General features: G+C 35.9%; 1 pseudogene; it reads right to left on the bottom strand.

Annotated features, from left to right (window-relative positions):
• Window positions 1-18,520: 18,520 nt before the first annotated feature.
• LOC149223164 (putative pentatricopeptide repeat-containing protein At1g56570 pseudogene) lies at window positions 18,521-19,096 on the bottom strand (annotated as a pseudogene).
• Window positions 19,097-19,964: the final 868 nt, after the last annotated feature.

The following is a 19,964-nucleotide window of genomic DNA, read 5'->3' as shown; positions in this document are numbered from 1 at the left end:
GATCCGCGTATGTATGTGACCTCTCTGAAGCAAACCTGCATATAGATATGTATTCACTGAATCATTCTTTCATTGCAACCACAAAACATACTTCACAACCCTTACTATCACATGTTCATGTCAGAGTATCATTATCATCACAGATCTATCATTGTTAGTCATAATCATAAAGGATCAAGGAAGCATGATAATTAGTCATTACAATTCTTTCAATTCTATCAAATCTGAACCTCCTTCATTCTCCTTGGTGCACACCTATTTCAAATCAAATCATTCATCAATAACCCATAATTTGCACACCTAACACTTTGATGTTCATATCCTTATATAGCTTGGGCCTTACCCAATACCTTAGGCCAATCCCTTAGTAATTTCGATGGTATTCTTTGTCGGGATCAAATATTTGTTGTCGCACTCATTACTATGGGCCAATACCATGGTGTGGAAACTGTATGTGACTTTTCTTCACCGTACCCACGTATGTATGCCACCTTTATTCACAAGACCCGTGTATACTTCCCAAAATTCACCTTTATCATCCCTCTATCTCTGAATTGATATTCCTTTGTCTATCTCACCTGTAGCATCTCCATAACCATCATGTTGACATCTTTATCAAGTAGATTCCCATCAAGGACAACACATTATTCATAATGCCAACAACATCCCCCTTTGGACTTGATGGCAACCACTTTGGTGTTTGGTCACCACCACCTATCCATTTGTATTTACCTTCAAACACACCAAGAAAAATCAAACATTCTTCTCCAAACACCAAGTTATTGTCCCCCTTTGGCATCAACAGAAAAGGGTTGACCAAAGATGAATGAAAACTTTGCTCTCCTTTAGATGAGCACTGTAGATTTGATCTACTGAATATGAACATTGTATATTGACCATGCTCCCCCTAAGCAGATGTTGAATCTTCTGGAAGATATATAAAGAAGTATAGGACTTTACGACTCAACCAAATATGGCCTTTCTCATCGCCAAGGACTCATGCTTACATCAATCACCCAATAGAGTGGGGTTACATATCGTGACTCAACATTACATCAAAGTCCCAAATAATGGGATTACATACATAATGGACTTGACCCTAATAGTCCAAACATGACTAAATATTACAATGATTACATCATGAGTCTTTACATGATATTTATGTCAAGAGACGGATATGACGTTTATGACCAAAACCAAAGACCTCAATAGTGAGGTAGCAAGACCATGAGAGTATTCAACAACCATAATATACCATATAGGATCTTGCATCACCAACATATAGGAGAAGCAAGGACATCATCACATAAACTTTTTCATATGTAGCTCAAGCAAAATAGGCATCATGCAACTTGTACAATAGCATAACATAATCAACTTCTTAAGCAACATATAGTCATCATCCAAAACTTCAGCAGCAAATGTGTCATCAACAACATCACCAATCATAAACATCATTATGTAACAAGGAATTCTCAAGAAATCATAATGCCAACAATGCACTACTAGAAATATAGCAAATGATCCCCCTAAACCTGTGCCAACTATTCACTGTCAGGTTTGATCACATCCAACTCATCAATTAGTAAAGTCAAAACAACAACAACAACTCATAACCATCATAAGCTAATATCACTTCTAAGTATCATATGAATATCAACAGACTATAACCAATCAACATCAGAACCAGAAAGCCAAATAATAACTGATTGAAGCATATCAAAACTTCACCCTAAGTCTGTCCCACTGTTTCTTCATCTCAGAGAAACATATGCCATTGTATAGATCAAAAATTGCATATATATGCAACTTTACTTCATGTAATCCGCATACAGAAAGTAGACTCCATTAATTTACAGTCTCATCTCCCCCTGAACATGAAATATTTGTTAAAATCATTAACAGAGTGATGAAGAAAATATCACTCCTAATTTTTGTCTGAGATATTCAAAAGAGTCATGTGGAAGAGGCTTTGCAAATATATTTACAACTTGTTCCTTTGAAGGAACATATTCCAATTTGACCCTTTTTTCAAGCACATGTTCTTTCAGAATGTGATATTTGATTGGAATATGCTTGGTTTTTTAGTGCATGAAAATATTTTTAGAAATACTTATGGCACTCACACATAATAGGTATAGGTTGAGGATAAATGATTTGAATGTCTCTCAATGTTTGCATCATCCATAGAAGTTGAGTACAACAACATGCAACAACAACATATTCTGCCTCAACAGTAGATAAAGCAGTGGAGCTTTGTTTTTCATTGAACCATGATACCAAGCGAGGTCCTGAATAAAATTCTCCTCCACTAGTATTCTTTCGATCATCTTACCTACTCAAACTGCATTTGTGTAAGCATGAAATGCAAAGTCTGCATCTTTGGGATACCATAGATCAAAATATTTAGTTCCTTGTAAATACTTGAACATTCTCTTGACTGCATGGAGATGAGTTTCTTTAGGATTTGCTTGAAATCGTCCAACAATCCCAACTGCATGCATAATATCTGATCTTGTTCCTGTAAAGTAGAGCAAGATTCTGATCATATATCTTTATTCTAGTTTATTCACTGAAGGAGAATCATCATGTGAACTAAAATTACATTTGTTACCATTGGTGTGCATACAGGGATGCAATCTTACATTCCATATTTCTTCAAAATCTGCTTGAGGTACTTGGTTTGTGAGAGAAATATATCATTCTTTGTTTGTTGAACTGGAAGACCAAGAAGATATGTTAGTTCACCAAGTAAAGACATTTCAAATGCTTGCTGCATAATTATTCTTCATTTCTTCCAAATATGATGTCATTTACACAAACAACAACTATCAAAATTTTATATTTATCCATCTTGATATATAGATTGCTATATGCATACCCCTTAGTGAAGCCTTGTTGTTGAAGATACATGTCAAGATGATAATACCATGCACATGGAGCTTGTTTTAGCCCATACATAGCCTTCATAAGTTTGCAAACAAGATTTTTATCATTGCCTAGAATGAACCCTTCGGGTTGTTTAATATAAACTTCTTCTTCTAGGTCCCCATTTAGAAAAGTAGATTTAACATCCATTTGATATACTTTAAAGTTATGAAAGCTTGAAAATGTAAGAAATATTCTTATGGCTTCTAGTCTGACTACGAGTGCAAATGTTTCTTCAAAGTCTATTTCTTCTTGTTGAGCATAGCCTTTGCAAACAAGTCTTGTTTTGTTTCTAATTACTTCTCCATTTTCATTTAGTTTGTTTTTGAATACCCATTTTGTCCCAATAATATTTGTATCATGAGGTCTTGGTACTAACTCACATGTATGGTTATTTTCTATTTGATCAAGTTCTTCATCCATTGGCTTAACCGAACATTCATCTTTATTTGCTTGATTTACATTTTGAGGTTCAATTGTGGATAGTAAGTCTAGGTAACTGGAAGTTCCAACAAGAGTTCTTCTAGTTTGTACTCCAGCTTCATTTTCACCTAGAATTTCAGATTTCGGATGGTTTGACTGAACATATTGAAGGAGTCTTTTATGATGCTCATGCGCTTTCAATTCCTTCTTTTGATGCTTCATTAATTCCCTCTCCTACAAACATAGTTACTTATAAAACGAGAAAATTACCTAGTACCCACTTTTTTAAGATAGCAAAAAAAATACCCAATTTTAAAAAGTGGTTATTCAGAATACACCTTCTTTTTTTTGGAGTCTATTTTGACACTTTAAATTTTCTTATGTAACATTCTTTTTAAAATGTTAGTGATTTTCGTATTGATTTTGAAAAGTGTTGATGCAACATCAACACATTTTTTTAAAGGGTTTCTTTTTGACACTTTAATTTTTTTACGTATCAAGTATGAATATCTTTTTAAAATGTTAGTGATTTTCATACTTCTTTTGAAAAGATTGATGCAACATCAACCCTTTTATGTTTAGGGGGCTTATTTTTTACAATTAATTTTTTTAATGTATTAAATATGGATAATTCTTTTTAAATGTTATTGATTTTGATGTCGGTAATAAACCATAAAAAGAAAATAAAAAACATGACTAAAAAGTCAAATACAAAAAATTACATAAAATAACTAAATAAATAAAACCATTGAAAAAATAATAATTTGTAAAAATAAAAATAAAAAATTTAAACAAAAAACAGAATAATAAATATAATAAAATAACAAGTAAGGAAAAAAAATTAAGGCATAAAAATTTAAAATTTAAACAAAAAAACACACAAAAATAAATTAATTCAAAAATATGAAAAAAAGAAAAATATTAAAAAAACAACATAATTCAAAAAATAATAATAAAAAAAACATTAAAAACAACCAAATAATTAAAATATAAATTAAACAGTTTTAAAAAAATAGAAAATAATAATAATAATAAATTAAAAAATAAAAATAAAAAATTGGCCCTGGGCGGCCTAGCTTGGCCTAGGTCAATTCCCGGAATCAAGCTAGGCCGCCTGGGCTGCGGGGCCTCAGGCCTGGCCGGAGCAACGCTGTGTAGCGCCGCCCCATACAGGCTCGAGGCCTCGCGGCCTAGGTCGATTCCCATAATCGACTTGGTCGCCTCATGCCAAATTTTTCGATTTTTTTTTTAATTAAAATTGTTTTAATTTTAATTTAATTTTTGTTGTTTTTTTTTCAATTTTTAATTTTTTGTTTTTAATTTTTCAATTTTTTTTAACTTTTAATTATTATTATTATTAGGAGGGTTTTTTATTTTTATTTTTTGAACTTTAAAAATAATTGTTTTGATGTTTTATTTATTTATTTATTTTATTTTCTTAATTTATGTCTTTTTTTAATATTGTCCCCATTTTTTTTCATATTTTTTAATTTTTTTTATCTATATTTATTTTTTACAAACTAATTTTGTGTTTTTCATTTACATTTTATAGTGTTTTTTTTGTTTTGTTTTTTTTTTTTTAATATATAGTTTTTATATTTGATTTTTTTTATGTTTTTAATTTATTTTATTTTATTTTTTATGTTTTATTACTTGTTATTATTTTTAAAGTTTTTGTGTTTTCTTTATCGTTTTTATTTTTTGCAATGTTTGAATTTTTGTGTTCTTTTGTATTTTGTATGTTATTTATTTATATATTTATTTATTATTTTTGTTTTTGATTTTTCATTTTATTTTATTTTTATTTTTATTTATTATTATTATTTTTTTTCTCTGAAGGGTCCATGTTGATGTTCGACTAGCAACCCGATCCCATTATGTGCAATTTGATAGTTTATTTTAAAATTTTCATTATAATGAATAGAGTTTGTCTCACAATGTGTCGATTTCATGGTCGGTTTTTATGTTTTCATTACAATTGGTCGAGTTCACCTACACTGCGTGTCAATTTGATGATTGATTTTTAAATTTTTGTTGCAATGTATGAAGTTGTCTTAAGCTAAGATTTTAAAATCCCTATACATTTAACGTTTGAAAAATAAATTACTCTTGGTATAATAACTCTTTCATTCAGGTGTTCATTTTTAAAGTTTTTTTAGTCATAATTTTTTACATAATGTCATGCTTGAAATATGTTGAAAACTCAAGGTTTTTTATAGTCATAATCTTTGGTTTTAATTTCATGGTTGAAAAATTGTCAAGATTTTAATGTTTTTCTAAATCATGATATTTTATCTTTATTGTTATGGTTGAAAACAATGATAAGTATTTTTTCTTTAGCACCATGACTAAAAATTGTTGGAATTTTAAGGTTTTTCAAGGATGTGATATTTTATTTTTAATGTCATGATTGAAAAAGTTGGAAATTTAAAGTTTTTCGGAGTCATGATATTTTATCTTTAATTTCATTATTAAAAAATGTTGAAAATTTATCCTGCAAAAAATAATAATAATAATAATAATACGTTATTCTAGAATCAACACTTTTCATTTTCAGGGTGTCATTTGCACACAAAAAATTGGTTTTTCCTGTCATTTTTAAAAAATGTCGAAAATTTACTGTAAAAAAAATTATATGTTATTCCAGCGTCAACACTTTTCATTTTCAACATATTTTTTTTTGTTGCTAAAGTTCTCGTTTTGAGGTAATAATTCTCGTTTCATCGGTAACTTTGTTTACAACCTTTTGGCATGTTGTAGGAATAAGTTCGTCATCTTTTGGTTCATCAATTACAACATCAATGCATTCAACAATATTTTGAAGCTTTTTATTATAGCATTTATATCCTTTGCTTCTAGAGGAGTATCCAAGGAGAATTCCTTCATCAACTCTAGATTCAAACTTTCCAAGCTTATCATCATTATTCTTTATGTAACATTTTCTTCCAAAAACTCTGAAATGTTTGACAGTTGGAGGCTTACCAAACCATAGTTCATAAGGAGTTTTATCATTGTTTACCTGAATATGAGCTTTGTTGAGGATATTTATGGTTGTATGTGTTGCTTCCCCCCAGAAGGTATGAGGCGCTCCGGACTCATCAAGCATGGCACATGCCATTTGTTGGATTGTTCTGTTCATTCTTTCTGCCACTCTGTTTTGTTGAGGAGTTTTAGCTATAGAAAACTGCCTCTTGATGCCATGTTGTTCACAAAAGTCAAAAAACTCATCTAATATAAACTCTCCTCCTCTATCATATCTAAGACATTTGATTTTCAAATCTAACTCATTTTCTACTAGAGCTTTGAAGACTTTAAATTTATCAAATGTTTCATCTTTATGTTTCAATAAGCCAATCCAACACATTCTAGTAAAATCATCAATGAATAATATGAAGTATTATTCACCCCGAGGAGACTTCTTTCTCATAGGACCACACAAATCAGTGTGAATAAGTTGAAGTAGCTTACTTGAAGTACCTTCTTTAGCATTAAACTGAACTTTGGTTTTCTTACCGAATTGACATGATTTGCATATGTTGTTTTCTGGCAGAGAGATGTTAGGCAAGTCATGTATTGCTCCCATTCTGCTTGACTTGTGTAATTGAGTGAAGCTTATATGTCCCAATATTTTGTGCCAAAGCCAACTTTCTTCTGATTTTCTCAAGTAATAATTTTCTTGGTCACCTTCCAAGACATAGACATTACCTGGAGTTCTTGTTCCCTTTATTATGATCTTACCTGTATCGAGATTTCGTACCACATAATTCTTTGATTTGAGAACAACTTCATGCCTTTGGTCACACATTTGACCAACACTCAACAAGTTATGTCTTAATCCATCAACAAACAAAACATTTCCAACTTTAACCTTATTCTTTAGCAAAACAGTTCCTTTCCCTTTGATAACAGCAGGTGAGTTATTTCCAAAGGTTACGTTCTTTTCTTTCTTTATTTCATTAAAGGACATAAACTTATCTTTATCGCCTATCATGTGCTTTGACTATCCACTATTAATGTACCACAAATTTTCTTGATATATTGCATACAAATCTAAACCACAATTTTCAAATTCTATGGTTTTCTTTTTCCATACCTTGGATGTTGTTTCCTTTTGTTCATTCTAAAGAGTTGGTCTCATTCTGCTTCTGCATTCAATCTCTTTATGCCCAAATTTATTGCAAAAGGAACATTTTGTTTCATCTTGGAGAGGTGAGAAAGTATTGTAAGAGTATTTCTTAACCCAATCTCATTTTTTTTCTTGCTTCTCTAGTCATGATAGTTTTATAAGCGACACACTGAGTAGACTTATGACCAAAATTATGACAAGTGAAGTAGAAGTTCCTGGGAGTGTAGTACCTTTTTGTGTAATTTCCCTTTTGATTGTGGTAAGGATGTTTTACTTGAGAGACATTTGATCCCTCATTCCTTTGCCAAGAGATGAAATTTTGTTTACTACTTCCCTTCACTACATTGAGATAACTTCTTGTACCTATTTCAGGAGATTTTATAGTCTTTTATGATTCTCCATTGTATCTAAGACCTATTTTTATTAGAGGAGAGCATTATACTTTGATGATTTATTTTAGGGTCTTGGATCCTTTAGCAAATCTAAGGTTTAGACCTTTTTTTTTCTCAAGTTCCTTTCTTAGACTTACTATTTCTGTTGATTTGTGTAGCTTGGGAGGTACTCCAAGCCCTAGGGTTTAGGGTTTGGAGGACAAAGCGCCTCAAGGGAAGCTTGTGGGCTTGGAACCCAAGTATGAGATTTTGGAACCCAAAGTGTTTTGGGGCAAAACCATGATGGATTCACGGCATGTGATGGATGAGGATGATAGTGCACGGAAAGACGATTCCAACACATAAAAAATCATCCAAATCCAAGTTGTCGTTAGAAAGATATGAATTTTTGAAGTTGAAATAGTAAATATTGGATTTTCAAGTGGGCTGGCTTGAAGAAAAATCTAAATGTGTCTCTTTGACTGAACTCGTTGGAGGTAGTAAAGCCTATATATTGAGGACGAGTTGAGTCATTTTAGGCATCCAAAAATTGCAACACAAAGCAAGAGAAAAGTTCGTTGAACAAGGAGGGGATCTCTGTTTTAGGGCCACAGATCAGGAAGCTACTTCAGCAAGGAGAAAGGGAGCCATTTGGGTTTTCTTGTGACTGGTGTGAAGTCTATTGTTAGGCCGAGTTTATAAGGAGAGATTGGGACTATTTTCAAGTGGTAATTCATCTCTAAACAGGCTGAAATGTTGATTTTCCTATGATGGTGAGGCCACAGGCCTGTAGTGGCTAGTTTGAGGGTCAAACAAGCCCTAAACAAGGAGTTGTAGGAGCCCACTCACACAGCGAAGTATCCAGCCTTGTGGAGGAGAAGGAACCACAATTTTATGAGGCAGAATTGACCACAGATGGTGGAAGAATATGGGCTGTAGTTGTGCCCTAACCAGTGATCAGATTTCTGCAGTGTTGAATAACAGTCTTCAAGGTATGTATCTTCTTCATTGTTGCTAAGTGTTGGGTCAAGCATTGACCAGATTGGATCAGATTATAGAGCAGCCTGTTGGAGCCATTTATATGACATTCCGAGGTGAGGAAAAGTCATATTAGGTGCAGATCTGATAATGACGAGATTGGGTGTCATAGAGTTGGTTGGAGGGCAATGTGTTGGCTACCCAAAGTAGCCCTAGACAAGCTATCTTGAAGGATGAAGAGCAGTTGAAGGTTGGGTGAAGGACAGTGCCGAAGTGCAACACTTTGATGGACTAAAGTTGTTGCTAGCATGGCAGATTGAAGCTCAGGAATTGGCCAACCCAAAGAGAAGTTGATGAGCCCGTGTTCATTGTAGCAGACGTGACTTGCAGCAGTGATAGGAGGCAACCCTCTTGGAGTCTAAATGTGTAGATGATTTGATGGACTAAAGCAATACTAGTGAGCAGTACAAGAGCGAAGGACCGTCAGGACAAGTTATGACATAGAAGTTGCGCAACGAAGATTTTCATTGTATCTTGTAAACCATAGACTGTTGTATTACTCGTTTTGTTTAATATAACGAAGATTGGGATTGTATATATTGTACAATTTTGTTTGAAATTGTGTATATATGATTTACTTCTTTATATTCCCACTATACAAAGCAGTTTATGGTTGAGGTTCTTGGTTTGGTAGCATCCGTGATTTTAAGACTCTAACCTAGACCGAAGGTCGTGGAAATTCAACAATTTCTAGTTCTAACATTTCATTATGCCTCTTCTTTTCTAGAATTTGTTTCTTCAAAGCAACTTCTTCTAATTTAGCTTCTTCTAGACGAATTTTAATTTGAGTTATTTCTTCAATGAGATTATCGTTTTCTTCTAAGGCATCCATAAAAACATCATCAGACTCATCAATACATTTATCTTCAAATGTCATAAGTAATTGTATTCTTGGTCAGACTCACCTTCTTCACCATTTGAAAGACCATCACTATCTTTGTGTGTAGAAAAATTTCTTGTTTTCAAACCTTCGTCTAATATTTACTTTTGCAGAATTATTCCATTTCTCATGGTTTTCTTTATAAGGGAATTTAACAACATAATGACCAACACTTCCACAATCAAAGCATTTGAAAGAAAGTTTACCTCTAAATATGGTAGTTCCTACTTGAGTTTCTTTATGGAGTTCGCCTCTTCTTCATCTGATACGTAGCCTGATTCCTTGAGCTCCTCCTTTTCTTTTCCTTTATAAGTAGCTTTGAATATAGCCTCTCTGATATATGATGGACTCCCTTTTCTCATTTCATAGGTTTTTAAGATCCCATGAAGTTGTTCAATAGTAAGATTCTTCAAATCCTGCATTTCTTCAATGGTAGAGACTTTCAAATCGAATTTTGGGGTTAGAGATCTTAGGATTTTCTCAACAAGCATCAAATATTTTACTTCATCACCAAGATTTCTCATTGAATTAACAATCTCATCTACCCTAAGAAAGAAACTTGCAATACTTTCATCACTATGCATTCTGAGAGTTTCATATTGAATTCTAAATGTTTGAAGTTTGGAACTTTTTACCTTAGTGTCACCTTCATAACTTTGGATGATCTTGTACCATATAGCCTTTGTGGTATTCAACTGCGTGATATTCACAAATTCTGATTATGCTAAGCTTCCCAAAAGAGCATTGACAATCTTTTCATTAGTCTCATCTTTTTTCTTTTCTGCTTCATCTGCGGGAATGGAAGATGGATACTGATAGCCTCCTTCAATAATTTCCCAAACATCAACTCTAAGTGATTGTAGATAATCTCTCATTCTGACTTTCCAGAAAACCAAGTTGGTTCCATTAAATAATGGTGTCTTGATAGATGCTACTCCCTCTTGATTGCTCATTTTGATGAATCTCCCTTCAAACGATCAAGCTTCTTCTGAAGGACCTTCTATGATTCCAATTGTTAGAAAAAATACTGAGAGGGGAGGGGGGGGATCAATATTTTGCACACCTTAAATTTTCAATATCTAATTTTGATTTGTATACACTATTTTTATAAAGGAAACTAGTGTATGTATGCGATTATTATTAAAGAATTCATCATATATCCAGATAGCTTATCTGATCATTAATTTCATCATCAGTTCAACATTAATCAGTGTATCATTACTTCATTTTCATCAATTAATCAATAATTATGAATAGTTAAGAAGCAGATAGAACATCAACACACAAAAACCATATGAACACCAATATTTTAGGTGGAAACCCAATGTGGGAAAAAACCACCATTGTTGTCGTATCTGTCTTCTTATTTTATTAAAAGAAACTTCTTACAATATTGTACTGGCATAGACTTTGACTAGCACGCATGCTCCTACCTGTAGAAGGCTACAACCTTCTCTCATTTTCCATCTCCTACTGGAAGGGATCTACAACCCCCTTTCTGAAGACTGTTATCCTCAGCTCTTTGTGGATCACTTTTCAAAATGTTTCAAACTGGATCCACTCCCAACAATTATGAAATCAACTACTCAAATACTAAATGATAAAATCTACTAATGTAATGAATGCAACTAGATCAAACTAGATCAGAACAAATCATATCAATGCATATCCACTTGTCAATATACCAAGTCAAACATTTTTACCCATCACAGAAGCCAACTACTACCATTTTAAACCCTGATCAAGCATGCATCAGATTGTATACGCTATTGTTCTTAATCTTACATGTGTATGTACGTGCTTCTCATGAAGGATACCCACGTATATATCTCAAAACACTGATACCTGAATCTAAATCACTGACACATTGAATCAATCATTGAATCACATGTTGAACCTATCACAGATCACTGAATCAAATACAGATCACAATACAATAATATCATCAACAATTCATCAATTCAACCCAACCAATATTGTCAAACACAGATTATCATGAGAAAGACATGATTGACAGGCAGTAGCAAACATAACATAATGGATCAAACATCATTAACATTTCATACTGCAAAACCCTAGTAGATGTACACGACTCTTATAAATAACACCCGCATATGTATGCACTTTTAATGTTGGACATCTTCGTACAGATTCTGTACTTTTGCATAATATATACGTGACTCCCCTAAAGTATATCCACATATGTACGTGACCTCTACGAAGTAAACCTACGTACAGATCTGTAATCATTGAATCATGCCTCCGTTGTAACCACAAAACATACTTCGCAACCCTTATTGTCATATGTTCATGTCAGAGTATCATTACCATCACATATCTATCATTGTTAGTCATAATCATAAATGATCAAGCAAGCATGTTCATTCGTCACTATAATTCTTTCAGATCTATCAAATCTGAACCTCCTTCATGCTCCTTGGTGCACACCTGTTTCAGATCAAATTATTCATCAATAACCCATAACTTGTACACCTAACACTTTGATCTCCATCTCCTTATATAGCTTAGGCCTTAGCCAATCCCTTAGTAATGTTGATGGTATTCTTTGACGGGATCAAATATTCATTATCACACTCATTTCTGTAGAAATCTGTGTAGGTTAACCCGATAATGCAATATAAATCAAAGCAGAATACTATAACCTACTTCTACTATCAATTTGCGGAAGCTTGAAGATCAGGTTGAACAATATAACCAGAAGAAGAAGAATCAATGACACAATACACATGAAAATACTTTGGGGAAAGTCTCAGCTAAAAACCCCATACTATTGTATTATCATACATGGTGGAAATACATAGGAATTATACAAAGCCTTAGCTCTCACAGCTAGCCAGCTCTTAATACAATCCTCACATATGCTTACAGGAAATCTTGGCTTCTCTCCAGCCTTCCTCTCTGCCCTCCAGGCTCCTATTTCCTTGTGTTGTTCCTTGTGGATGATTCTTCTGTTACCAAGTGGAAAACCTTCCTTCAAAACCGCGCAATCCTCAAGGATAAATCCTTGACTGCATGCATAAGTTTTCTCCATGAGAAAACACATGCAACTGATAGTACACTATCCTTGACTTTAATCTCAACTGGGTCTTTCTCAGAATAGACTTGCATGAGTTTCTGATGAGGGAATCTTCAGTTAACTGGAGTAGCACTAGTTGAGTGCATTAATGCATCAACTAACTGTTAACTCACTATTAGTTCCTTAAATAGTTTGGAACTAATTTAACTGGACTTAACTCAGTAAACTAAGTTAACTAATTACAACTCAAATATAACTCAATCTTATCACCTTAATTTAAGGGATAACTCTTGCATGACTTCAGAAAGACTTCTAACTTGAATTTCTCCAACTAATTAATTTAAAATAAATTAATTAATTATTTCCAAGTAGCTGTTAAGACTAAATTCGATTTTAATTCACAATTTAATTCAAGGACAAATTAAATTGGAATATTCTTGTTCCCATATTTCAACACTCCCTCTCAACAAGAAAGGGATTATCTGCCACCCCAATCCTGTCTCTATGGAACTCGAATTTACACTTTGACAATGCTTTTGTCAAAATGTCAACATCTTGCTCCTCTGTCGAAATATACTGCAACAACATGATCCTCTCGACCAGTGAAAAGCCACGGGCAACAAATCTTGCCTTATGCTTCTCCACACTACCATCAGCAGTTTGCTTTACCTTGTAAAGCCAACGGGACCTCACAATTGACTTGTTCTCCGATCCCATAACCACGTCCCAAACACTGTTACAGACTATGGAGTCATACTCCTCTACCATAGCATCAACCCAAATCGACTGTTGCACTGCTAACTCGAAGGAAAATGGCTCGGTCTCAAAAAATTCCCCAACAAGGGCCATGTATCCAGTGTACCTCTTAGGTGACCTCCTCTGTCTGCGTTGAGAAGATGGTGCTCCCACATTATCTCTCACATCCTCCAACAATCTGTCAGCGTCTCTTGTGCACTTTTTTCCATCTCTAGAAGACTCTACTTGAGTGGATGTCTCCACTCCTGGAACCTCTGCATGTGGCTGCTTCGCATCAGTCTAAGGCTCATCCTCCATAGGAACCAATAGTTCCTCCACATCCTATAGTTGGAGCTCCATCTCAAGGGAAAGTCGCATGGCCTTCTACTCATCAAACTTGAGATCTCTACGAACCACTGTCCTCCGACTGGTAGGCAAGTACACCTGATAGTTGTGAGGTGTATCAGTGTACCCCACAAATATCCCCAACTCTGCTGTCGGCTAAAGCTTCTTCCTTGCATCCTTTTTCATATGGTAATGTACCACTGAGCCAAAGATCCTTAAGTGACCCACATCTGGTCTCTTACCGGAGAAAGCTTCCTCTAGTGTCTTCATCCCAAGTATGCGATGCAAGCTTCTATTATGCAAATAGACTGTTGTGTTGCATGCCTCAGCCCAGAAGTGAAGTGGTAGGCCTTGGTCATGCAACATTGCCCGTGCTACCCCTACAACAATTTTGTTCTTCCTCTCGGCCACCCCATTCTGTTGTGGGTTATGAGGTGTCGTCAACTCTCGTTTAATTCCTTCCGCTACACAGAAGTCCTTAAACTCTTGAGAGACATATTCTCCACTGTTGTCGCTTCTCAAGGCCTTGATCTTCTTCCCTGACTCTTTCTTAACCAAAGCTTTAAACTCACAAAACTTTGTGAAAGTTTGGTCTTTCTTCTGCATGAAATAAATCCAACATTTACGAGAATAGTCATCAATGAAAATCACATAATACCTTTGCTTCGCTGTGGATGCCATTGAGAATGGTCCACACAAGTCAGTATGAACTCGCTCTAAGATAGCCTCTGCTCCACTGTCTCGACCATGAAAGGAAGACTTGGTGTACTTTCACAAGGTACAACCTTTACATGTGTCAACTTGCTCAAGTTTACCTTTGAGAAGTCTTGTAGATATCTGTTGCATTATCTTCAAAGCCCCATGATGCAAATGGCCCAACCGCCTGTGCCACAACTCGCCAATGTCTTGGCTTTGCACCAATTCTTCTTTCGTACTCAATGCTGCACAATCATCTACCTCTAGTTTATAGAGATTCTTCACTCGAATCCCTATCCTCTTGGTCTGACCCGTGGTTATGTGTCTTAGGAACGCCTTTCCTTTACTGAAGACAACATCGTAGCCTTTGTCCTCCAACATTGCGACTGATACCAAGTTCTTCTTCAGTCCAGGCACATACATCACATCTGTCAAGGTGAGAGGAGCTCCATGCTCCCTCTGAAAAGCAACCGTGCCCACTCCTAAAACACTATACCTTCCGTCGTCACCCATCTCTATGCGCATCTTGAGGTCTTTCTCCTCCAAGGCACTGAATAAATTTTTATCACCGGTCATGTGGAATGAGGCTCCACTGTCAAGATACTGGAGACAATCCATCATCGATGACACTATGCATGTGATGAGGGTAAAGTCCATTTCGAATTGAGAGGTTAATGCCTCACCTTCCGATCCTTCCAAGGATCCCTTCTTGGACTTCTTCGATAGGCAATTAGTCGCATAATGTCCCATCTTGTGACAATTAAAGCATCTTACTTTAGACATGTCACCCTTCTTCCCTCCATGAGAAGAATTTGATTTGAAATGGGAAGCCTTCCCCTTCCCTTTCCTTGCCTTACTTGCTAAGGCCAGATTTTCTTCATCACCATTCTTAGATGAAGAACCATCTTGTGTGCTCCTCCTGGTCTCCTCTTGCATAAGATCCAACCACAGTCGTTCCCAATTCGACAGTTTCTCTCTTCCATTCACAGAGTCCTGGTAGCTATTCCAACTCTTTGGAAGGCCAAGGAGAGCGAGGCTCACCATATCATCATTGGCAATAGTTATTCCTACACTGCCAAGTTCATCTCTGCAGGTGGTGAGCTTGTTCAGATATGTGGAAATAGTATCGCCCTTCTCCATCTTGATTCTTCAAAGCTTATCCTTGAGCACCAATTTCCTCTAGTCGCTACTGTTCTGGTAGAGGTCCTTCAATGTCTTCCACATTGAAAATGGAGTATCCTTCCCATGGAGACTCAAGACAATATGGTCTCGAACTCCCTCAAGGATGATCCGTCTCGCCTTTGCCACACACTTCTTCCACTCAACCGACTCTTGTGCATTAGTTGAAGCTGGCTTTGGGATTTCTTAATCAATGAATTCCTTCAAGCCATTGTCTTCAGATACAACCTCTATTATATCTTTCCATGCTATGTAATTCGAGCTACCTTCCAAGGCATACTCGAGTCTCAAGCCATAAAACACCATTGGCTAACCCTGAAGTATGATATGAATTCGATTTGCACTTGCAACCCCAAACTTCAAACTTCAAATTCTCTTCTCAGTATACTATTCACACCTCTGATACCATGTAGAAAATCTGTGTAGGTTAACCCGATAATGCAATATAAATCAAAGCAGAATACTATAACATACTTCTACTATCAATTTGTGAAGCTTAAAGATGGAGCTGAACAAATAACCAGAAGAATAAGAATCAATGGCACAATACACATGAAAATACTTTGGGGAAAGCCTCAGCTAAAAACCACAAACTATTGTATTATCATACATGGTGGAAATACATAGGAATTATACAAAGCCTTAGCTCTCGCAGCTAGCCAACTCTCAGTACAATCCTCACAGATGCTCACAGGCAATCTTGACTTCTCTCCAGCCTTCCTCTCTGCCCTCCAAGCTCCTATTTCCTTGCGTTGTTCCTTGTGGATGATTCTCTTGTTACCAAGTGGAAAACCTTCCTTTAAAACTGCGCAATCCTCAAGGATAAATCCTTGACTACATGCATGAGTTTTCTCCATGAGAAAACCATTGCAACTGATAGTACATTGTCCTTGACTTTAATCTCAACTGAGTCTTTCTCAAAATAGACATGCATGAGTTTCTGATGAGGGAATCTTCAGTTAACTGGAGTAGCACTAGTTGAGTGCATTAATGCATCAACTGATTGTTAACTCACTATTAGTTCCTCAAACAGTTTGGAACTAATTTAACTGGACTTAACTTAGTAAACTGAGTTAACTAATTACAACTCAAATATAACTCAATCTTATCTCCTTAATTTAAGGGATAGCTCTTGCATGACTTCAGAAAGACTTCTAACTTGAATTTCTCCAACTAATTAATTTAAAATAAATTAATTAATTATTTCCAAGTCGCTGTTAAGAGTAAATTTGATTTTAATTCACAATTTAATTAAAGGAAAAAATAAATTGGAATATTCTTGTTGCCATATTTCAACAATTTTCATGGGCCAATACCATGGTAAAGACCCCTGGTATTGACAATACCATGGTGCGGAAAATGTACGCAACCTTTCTTCACCATACCTGCATATGTTCTCGACCTTTATTCACAGGACCTGCGTATACTTCCCAAACTTCACCTTTATCATTCCTATGTCTCTAAATTGATATTCCTTTATCTATCTCACCTGTATCATTTGCATAACCATCATGTTGACATCTTTATCAAGTAGGTTTCCATCAAGGACAACAAATTAGCCATAATGCCAATAATAATTCATATGCTAACATGTTACTGATGTCAATAGGATGACCGAGCAATACAGATCCAATCAGAACCTGACATGGGGCTCAGTGACACGTGGAAAATTGGTGTGTTCTTATTGGTTAAGGTGTTTTGGTATGTGCCAATCATGAAGTGACACATGGCCTAGTCCTAGGGTGCCACGTGGCACTCTGGATGAGGCCAAAATTGGTAGGTTCAACCGAGCAACCTACACAGGATTCGAACTATCAACCTACATTTTAGCAACGGATCGCTCTACCATCACGCTGTAATATTTCTTGTTATATTTAGTTGGCATGCTTTTATTTAAATTGATATGGTATTGATTGTTGGAGGGAGGGTAGGGATGGTGGGTGTGCTTGACCAGCCCATCCCAAAGTGTTATGACAACCCCATCGCTGATGGCGAGAGTTGGAAAGGGCGGAGCGCGTGGCACCCTACCCACGCCCCAACCCACGATTATGTGTAACAGCGGTGACCACGAGTGAGAGATGCAGCGGGTGCATAGGAGAAGGGCTATACAGTTGAGTGCCAACCCATGGTTATGTTGATAAGCATGTGACCACCGCGCGAAGGTTATGGAGGGATGGGGTGCGTGGAACCCTGCCCATGCCCCATCCATAGTCATATCAACCGAAGCATGATCGGGAACGGGGAAAACCGCCCCATGGTCACTTGTTGCACCATATGAGTAGCAAACGAATGGTGGAATTGGCAGAGGGGGATCGACCCTTTAAAAAAAATATGTTACGACAAAATGCACCCAATGTGCCCGATTCCATGGGTCGAACATGAGACCTACAGGTCACAAACTCTTCTCCATACCAACACACCATCTAGCCTTTTTGTTGCCAATTTTGCAGTGCATACAATTTTGGAGAGTGTTTTGTAGGCATTATGGAGAAAGAGGCCTAACTTTGGTCATTTTTCATCCTTTTTGAGATCAAGAAGAGCCTAAACAGGGGTTTTTGGGAATTTTGGATGCAATGGAAAAGCTATTTTTGCAAGTTGAGCATTACATGTTGATGTAATTTAACATTTGAGCATATAATATAAAGGGCCACCATTGGAAGTTAGACCCAGAGATGTGGCCCAGGAGGGGTGAACTCCATCGTTAATTTGTTGTGTTTTAATGTTGCTTATGGTCCATTTCAACTATTAAAATTATGCAAAATTTAACGGCCCAAGAGCTCAACCATACAAGCATAATGCTCTGATCTGGGTGAAATACCATAATCTCTACTCATAGAATTGAAGTAGTACCACCCTTCGTTTATAAGGCTTGCATGGCTGCAAGCAGATAGAACACCAACAAAGGTGATATAGTCTGGTTGTATGCCTGCTACTTGCATTTCTTGGAAGACTTTGATGGCCTCCTTACCATACCCATGCCTAGCGTATCCTGCAATCATGGTAGTCCATGAGATGATGCTTCTAGATTTGGCATACACGTCAATGAGAGCATTCATCAGAAAGACATTTAACTGAAATCCTTTTCTAAGTATGTGGGCATGGACTTGCTTGCCATTGTCAAGGAGTGTCAGGCTAGCACAAGTAGCTAGAACACTTGCAAACGTATACTGGTCTGGCTTCACCCCTTTGGACTGCATTTCTCTAAAGAACATGAGGGCTTCCTTACCATACCCAACTTTGCCACACCCTACAATTATTGTATTCCACGAGATATCCAGATCAACCATTCTGTCAAAGGCTTCAAATGCATCCTCTATGCTTTCACATCTAACATACATGTCTATAAGGGCATTTCCCAATACATATTGCACAGTTGATACAAATTATGGTACCAAATTCATTTCAAATTTGGCTATTGAGCACAAGGATAGATCTCCAGCGAGAAAAACAATTTACACCAGAACAGATAGATCTTATTACAGAATTGTATACCTTATCGTAACCCTACTCTATACTCAATAGAATAGGGCATGCATTTAAAAGGGGTATTACATATTCCCATATTTTCTTTAGTGAACATTTTGTTTCCTTTTCACCAAGTAATTCTCTAAGTCTAGAGGGTTGTAGCTTAGTTTTCTTGAAGATTTATGGTACCAAGAACCCTCTTGAGCCATTTTTCAACTTATACACTCGATGTTTTCTATTTCTGCATGAAGCATGACATTGTTGTATGTACACTTCCTTTTCCAATTCTCCAATTACAAGGCACTTGCAAAGTCCAATTGAGTTGCCATGGCTAACATCAATCTTATTGTCTTCATATTTTCCACAAGTGCAAAGGTTCATTTATAATTATTGCCGTCCTTTGGAAAACCTTTTGCTGCTAACCTTGTTTTGTACTCACCAATTGAGTGACATGCTTTATATTGTCTTCTAGATTCTTTTCACTTTTCCCTTATTGCAAGTACATATGTTCCCATGTTTCCTATCCCTCTATGGAAACATATTCCTCTTGGGGTGCATTCCATTTTACATGTGCATCCTCGAATGAAAGGGGTGCATATGAATACAATATTATACTTATTAAGGCCATCTTTACTCGTGATAAATCTGATTGTTGTAGTCTTCTTGACTTCTTGCTTCCTTAACTAATTTCAAGCAGTTCTTGTTCCTTGTGGCTTATTCCCCTTCAATGTTCATAAATAC

This window comes from Pinus tabuliformis, chromosome Q (assembly GCF_031772625.1).
Source record: "Pinus tabuliformis cultivar Carrire ecotype Pingquan chromosome Q, CPIR1, whole genome shotgun sequence".
In the NCBI taxonomy this organism is placed as follows: Eukaryota; Viridiplantae; Streptophyta; class Pinopsida; order Pinales; family Pinaceae; genus Pinus; species Pinus tabuliformis.
The sequence above is the reverse complement of the archived record's forward strand: the minus strand, read 5'-3'. Positions and strand labels throughout refer to the sequence as shown.